Below are 7,189 nucleotides of genomic sequence, written 5' to 3'. Positions count from 1 at the left end.
TTAATTGTTTCAGGTCTTATGTTTAGATCTTTGATCCATTTTGAGTTAATTTTTGTACAGGGGGACAAACTGTAGTCCAGTTTCATTCTTTTGCATGTGGCTTTCCAGTTTTCCCAGCACCATTTATTGAAGAGGCTTTCTTTTCTCCATTGTGTGTTGTTGGCCCCTTTATCAAAAATTATTTGACTATATATATGTGGTTTTATTTCTGGACTTTCTATTCTGTTCCATTGGTCTGAGTGTCTATTTTTCTGCCAATACCATGCTGTTTTGATTGTCGTGGCCCTATAATAGAGTTTGAAGTCAGGTATTGTAATGCCCCCAGCTTCATTCTTTTTCTTTAGGATTGCTTTGGCTATTCGGGGTTTTTTATAGTTCCATATAAATCTGATGATTTTTTGCTCTATTTCTTTAAAAAATGTCATTGGAAGTTTGATGGGAATTGCATTAAATTTGTATATTGCTTTGGGTAATATAGCCATCTTGATTATATTTATTCTTCCTAGCCAAGAACAAGGTATATTCTTCCATCTCATTATATCTTTTTCGATTTCCCTTAACAATGGTTTATAGTTTTCATTATATAAGTCCTTTACATTCTTTGTTATGTTTATTCCTAAGTATTTTTTTTTTGTTGTTGCAATTGTGAAGGGGATTATTCTTTTGAGTTCCTTCTCAGTTGTTTCATTGTTGGCATATAGAAAGGCTACTGACTTCTGTATGTTAATTTTGTATCCTGCGACCTTACTGTATTGGCTTATTGTTTCTAGTAGTCTTTTTGTGGATTCTTTGGGGTTTTCGATGTATAGGATCATATCATCTGCAAAAAGTGATACCTTTACTTCTTCTTTTCTGATATGGATGCCTTTTATTTCTTTGTCCTGTCTGATTGCTGTGGCTAGAACCTCTAGTACCACATTAAATAAGAGTGGAGAGAGTGGACAACCCTGTCTTGTTCCTGATTTAAGGGGGAAAGCCTTCAGTTTAGTGCCATTAATATGATGTTAGCTGATGGTTTATCATATATGGCCTTTATTATGTTGAGATATTTTCCTTCTATACCCATTTTGTTGACAGTCTTAAACATAAAATTGTGTTGTATTTTATCGAAAGCCTTTTCTGCGTCTATTGATAAGATCATGTGGTTTTTGTTCTTTGTTTTGTTGATATGGTGTATTATGTTAACCGTTTTACGTATGTTGAACCATCCCTGAGATTCTGGGATGAATCCCACTTGATCGTGATGTATTATTTTTTTAATATGTTGTTGTATTCGATTTGCTAGTATTTTGTTTAGTATTTTAGCATCTGTATTCATTAGAGATATTAGTCTGTAGTTTTCTTTTTTTGTGCCATCCTTGCCTGGTTTTGGTATGAGGGTTATGTTGGCCTCATAAAATGTGTTTGGAAGTATTGCTTCTTCTTCAATTTTTTGGAAGACTTTGAGTAGAATAGGAACGAAGTCTTCTTTGAATGTTTGATAAAATTTGCTGGTATAGCCGTCAGGGCCTGGACTTTTATTTTTGGGGAGGTTTTTAATGGTTTTTTCTATTTCTTCTCTACTGATAGGTCTGTTTAGGCTTTCTGCTTTTTCTTGACTCAGTCTAGGAAGGTTGTATTTTTCTAGGAATTTATCCATTTCTTCTAGGTTGTTGAAGTTACTGGCATAAAGTTTTTCATAGTATTCTACAATAATTCTTTGTATATCTACGGTGTCCGTGGTGATTTCTCCTCTTTCATTTTGGATTTTGTTTATATGAGTTCTTTCTCTTTTTTCCTTGGTAAGTCTTGCCAAGGGTTTGTCAATTTTGTTGATCTTTTCAAAGAACCAGCTCCTTGTTCTATTAATTTTTTCTATAGTTTTTCTGTTCTCTAATTCATTTATTTCTGCTCTGATTTTTATTATCTCCTTTCTTCGGCTGGTTTTGGGTTGTCTTTGTTCTTCTTTTTCTAGTTCCTTACGGTGGGAAGTTAAGTGGTTCACTTGGGCTCTCTCTTGTTTGTTCATATATGCCTGAAGTCATATGAACTTCCCTCTTATCACTGCTTTTGCTGCATCCCATAGATTCTGATATGTCGTATAGTCATTTTCATTAGTCTTATATATCTTTTGATCTCTGCACTTATTTCTTCTTTGACCCATTCATTTTTTAAAAGTATGTTGTTTAGTTTCCACATTTTTGTGGGATTTTTTCCCTCCTTTTTGCAGTTGAATTCTAGTTTCAAGGCTTTATGATCAGAAAATATGCTTGGTACAACTTCAATTTTTCTGAATTTGCTGATGTTGTTTTTGTGGCCCAACATATGGTCAATTCTTGAGAATGATCCATGTACACTGGAGAAAAATGTATACTCAGTCACTTTGGGATGAAATGTCCTGTAGATGTCTATCATATCCAGGTGCTCTAGTGTTTTGTTTAAGGCCACTATGTCTTTGTTGATTTTCTGTTTGGATGACCGATCTAGAGCCGTCAGCGGTGTATTGAGGTCTCCAAGTATGATTGTATTTTTCTCAGTTTTTGTTTTAAGATCAATAAGTAGCTGTCTTATATATTTTGGTGCTCCTTGGTTTGGTGCATATATATTAAGAATTGTTATGTCTTCTTGATTCAGTGTCCCCTTAGCCATTATGGAATGGCCATTTTTGTCTCTGAGTACTTTTCCTGTCTTGTAGTCAGCATTATCCAATATGAGTATTGCTACACCTGCTTTTTTTTGGATGTTATTTGCTTGGAGTGTTGTTTTCCAGCCTTTCACTTTGAATTTGTTTTTATCCTTGTTACTTAGATGAGTTTCCTGTAGGCAGCATACAGTTGGATTTTCTTTTTTAATCCATTGTGCTACTCTGTGCCTTTTTATTGGTGAGTTTAATCCATTTACATTTAGTGTAATTATTGATACTTGTGAGTTCCCTATTGCCATTTTATATCTTGCTTTCTGTTAGTTTTGTGTCTTGTTTGATCCTTCTCTTTCGTTTTTCTATCTTTTGTTTTTATTTGGTTGTATTCCATACATCTTTCCTCTGTTGCTATCTTTTTTATCTCATGTGCTTCTGTGGTGGTTTTTTCAATGGTGGTTACCTTTGAGTAATGAAAAGGGTCCCTACCCTGTTCATTGTAGTGAACTATTTTGTGAGTACTTTTGCACTCATCGTCCTTTGCTACTGTTAATCTCCATCTTCTCCCCCTCTTTCTTTTTGTTGTTGTCACAGTTTAAATTTGGCTTTATTGTGTTCTTCTTGGAGCTTTTACTTGTGGTTTTATTTTTTTTGTTCTTTTATCTGATTGGAGAACCCCCTTTAGTAATTCCTGGAGTGGGGGTTTTCTGATGATAAATTCCCTCATCTTTTCTGTATCTGTGAATGATTTTATTTCTCCTTCATATTTGAAGGATAGCTTTGATGGGTATAGTATTCGTGGCTGAAAGTTCCTCTCTTTCAGGACTTTAAATATTGGGGTCCACTCTCTTCTAGCTTGTAGAGTTTCTGCTGAGAAATCTGATGATAATCTAATGGGCCTTCCTTTATATGTTGTATTCTTCTTTTCCCTGGCTGCCTTGAGAATTTTTTCTTTGCTGTTGGTTTGTGTCAATTTCATTATGATATGCCTTGGAGTAGGTTTGTTGGGGTTAAGAAAACTTGGAGTTCTGTTTGCTTCTTGAACTTGAGGCTTTAGTTCTTTCCACAGGCTTGGGAAGTTCTCATCAATTATTTGTTTGAGTATGTTCTCCATTCCATTTTCTCTCTCTTCTCCCTCTGATATACCTATTATTCTTATGTTATTCTTTTTGATGGAGTCAGATAATTCTTGGAGGGCTATCTCATTTTTTTTAAATTTTTGAGTCTCTTTCTTCTTCTCTCTGTTGTGCCTCAAGTTGCTTGTCTTCTATTTCACTAATCCTCTCTTCTATCTGACCTGTTCTATTAGCTAAGCTTGTTACTTCGTTTTTCAGCTCATGAATTGAGTTTTTCATCTCTGTTTGATTTGTTTTTATAGTTTCAATTTCCTTGGACATATATTCTTTGTGTTCATTGAGTTGTTTTCTGAGCTCCCTAAATTGCCTTTCTGTGTTTTCTTGTATATCTCTGAGTATTTTTAGGATTTCTATCTTGAATTCTCTGTCATTTAGCTCCAAGGTTTCCAATATATTAAATTTTTTCTCCATAGATTTTTCCTCATCTAGCTGTGTTACCTCTCTTTCTTTTGTATCCATGATATTCGATTTTCTCTTCCTTAATGGCATCTGAGGGTGGTTTTGTTGATAGTATTAATGAGATTTAATAAAGAATAAAAAGTTAAAAAAATAATAAAAAAATAAAAAATCGAAAAGAGTTGTTTTTTTTTAAAAAAAATTAATAATGAAATAAAGAAAAATAGAATAAAATAAAATTTTTTTTTTTAAAAAAAGGAAATTATTCCCCCCTCCTTTTTTCCTCTCCTCTCCTCTCCCCTCTTTCTTGAGAAAATCTTGTAGTGGACTGTGAATTATAACAAACGATGCCTGTGATGGAGGGCCTGAATTGGGGAAAAGTAATAAAGGGGCAAAAAAAAAAAAAAAGAAAAAGAAAAAAGAAAAAAGAAAAAAAAAGAGCGTATGGACCCACAAAAAGCAAATAAGGAAAAAATTTGGGTCAAGAATAAAATGATTTGCTTTTAGGTGTTGGTTGTCTAAGAATTATGATGAGAGGAATAAGAGGAAAACAGAAAAATGGGGGGACAAAGTAAAAAATTACTATTGTATTTAGTGGAACAAGAACTAGATAATATGAAGAGCCAGGGATGGGAGCACTGCTAGTGAGTTAAAAAGGTGAAGTAAAAACCCCCCAAAATCCCACAAACATAAGTTTGAGTCCCAGATAAGATAATTTGTTTGTTATTGAGGTTTGAATGAGAGGAGATGTAAAGGAGAAAGGAAGAAACTAATATAGAGGGAGAAAAGAAAGAGAGAGAGAGAAAAAAAGAGGGAACCACTAAAAGAAGAATAAAGAAAGAAGAGAGAGAGAGAGAGAGTTAAGGGTTTTGGAGTGCAACCCTCATAGAGAGAAAGGAAGAGAAGAGAAAAGATAATGGGAGATGTAACACTTATGGGTAGTGTAGTTCAAGGAGAGGAGAGACTAAGACCGGTAGAGAGTTAATCGGCCAAATTGGAGGAGGAAAAAAAAGTATCCAGAATGAAGATAAGAGAAACAAACGAACAAATATAATAAAATGGGATAGGTTATAAAGTCTGCAGATTATTCTTGATTTTGAGAGGTTATCTTCTTGCTTTTTCTTTTCTCTCCCTCTTCCTGGTCGGTGACTCTGTACCCCGGGTTCTGCCCCTTTGGCACGCTCAGGTAGAGGTTTGCAGTTGATAAGTCTCTATGGCAATGTCATGTATTGTGCTTTAGTCTCATTGGCAGTCGAAGCTCATTAGCATTTATAGGCTCCGACAGTGAGAGAGTCCGTGTTCCTGGAGCCTTTCTCCTAGTCTTTCCTTCCTCAATTAGTAGCCTGAGAATCCAGCTATGGGGTTGCTGCTGCCTCTGCCTGGATAGTAAGAGGCTCAAAGAGCTGGCAACTCCCCACTCTATTTCCACTCAGCACAGGGCTGTGGGTAAGGCTCAGTCAGCCAGAGCTGCTAGCATAATCAGGCGGGCTTTCCGCCCACTCAAAGACCTCTGGCTCTGCCACTCTGTCCGGTAACACAAGTGGGCGCCCACTTCCGGGGTGCTTGGAGGAAACTCTCACTCACTGTCTGCGACCAGGATATCCAGCCAGCAGTCTCACGCTCTGAGTGAAACCCCCTACCGCAGGGAAAAGTTGCAGCGTTGGAATTGAGTCTCGGTCCATCCCCTTGCGCGGCTTTTGCAAGGCGCTGGGGCGGCCCGAGATTCCGCTTTGGCCCACACAAAGGCCCCTGACTCTGCCCCTCTGTGCGATAACACGGGCGCGCACTGCCGAGGCACTTGGAGGAATCGCTCACTCCTTATCTGCACGCGCAAACCAGGATATGAGGCCAGCCGCGTTTCCCTCTGAGTGAAACACCCTCCAGCACGGAAAAGCTCCACCGTTGGATTTAGTTCTCACTCCCGTGTGTGGCTTTCCCAGGGCGCTGGGGCTGCCCAGAGACTCTGCCCTCGGCCCACAGAAAGGCCTCTGACCCTGCCTCTCCGTGGGGCAACACGGACACCCACTCTCGGGGCCTAGGAAGAAATTCTCGCCCACTAACTGCGCACCGACCAGGAGACAGGGTAAAATGGCCGCTCCACTTGTCTTTCTTTGTTTGGGTTTGGCGCGAGTGTTAGCTTGTACTGCCCGGGTTGCCACAGGATCAGATTTTCCTCGGCTTGGATCACCGTGCCACAGCCTGGTTCGGCCGTTTGTGTCGCGGCCTGGATTTATTCACCCCCTTTGCCCACCTCAGTTTCTATATTCACAGTTGCCAGAGAAAGCCACCCTGTTTAGGTTAGTGAGGAAGGCGGAGCATTTCTTACTCCCTATTTCCTTCGGGGTTTGGTTATATATTTAGCCAATTTTTCACTCAATCATACCTTTGGGTGTATTGCGAAGCATCTGGAAGCTCCAAGTATAGGTTTTTCTGTTTCTGGTTGAAGATCTTGTTGAGTTTTGGGGGAGATTTATCGGTATCGCTTCCTACTCCGCCATTACTCTGACGTCGACAATGTCCCTTTTGATAAAAAGTATAGAGGGGAGATGCTTAAAACTCAATTGAGAATGCGATCATGACTGGTCTGCAGACCTGAATCTGGCTCTCTCAGATCTCCTCTGACCTCAGCCACTTACTGCACTCTGGGCCATGGTCAAAGGTAGCAGAATGATAGTAGGTAAGGTAGATAAACTGGGAAGCTCATTTTGAAGCAGAAGAAGCCCACAGTGCTGTAATAAACCCTCTCAAATAATGATATGCAGTTGTCTTGTGGTCACAACTAGAGGTCAGGATTAACAGATCTCATAGCATTCCTTCACTGGCCAGCTTACCTACTAACACAACAAACTACCCCAATGTGAAAGTTCAGTTGCATTATCTCTATTTTACTTACAAAGAAATAAGGCTCAGGAGTTAAGAAATGTACCAAATATCTAGCGGACAACCTCACAGGTCTGACGTTTCTCCTTCTATCTCATGCTCTCGATTATATCTCTGTCGTGGGCACAAATATGGGGAGGAACAAATGAATGCATATAAA

The sequence above is a fragment of the Saccopteryx bilineata genome, chromosome 4 (assembly GCF_036850765.1).
Source record: "Saccopteryx bilineata isolate mSacBil1 chromosome 4, mSacBil1_pri_phased_curated, whole genome shotgun sequence".
Taxonomy (NCBI): domain Eukaryota; kingdom Metazoa; phylum Chordata; class Mammalia; order Chiroptera; family Emballonuridae; genus Saccopteryx; species Saccopteryx bilineata.
This window is presented reverse-complemented; position numbering follows the sequence as displayed.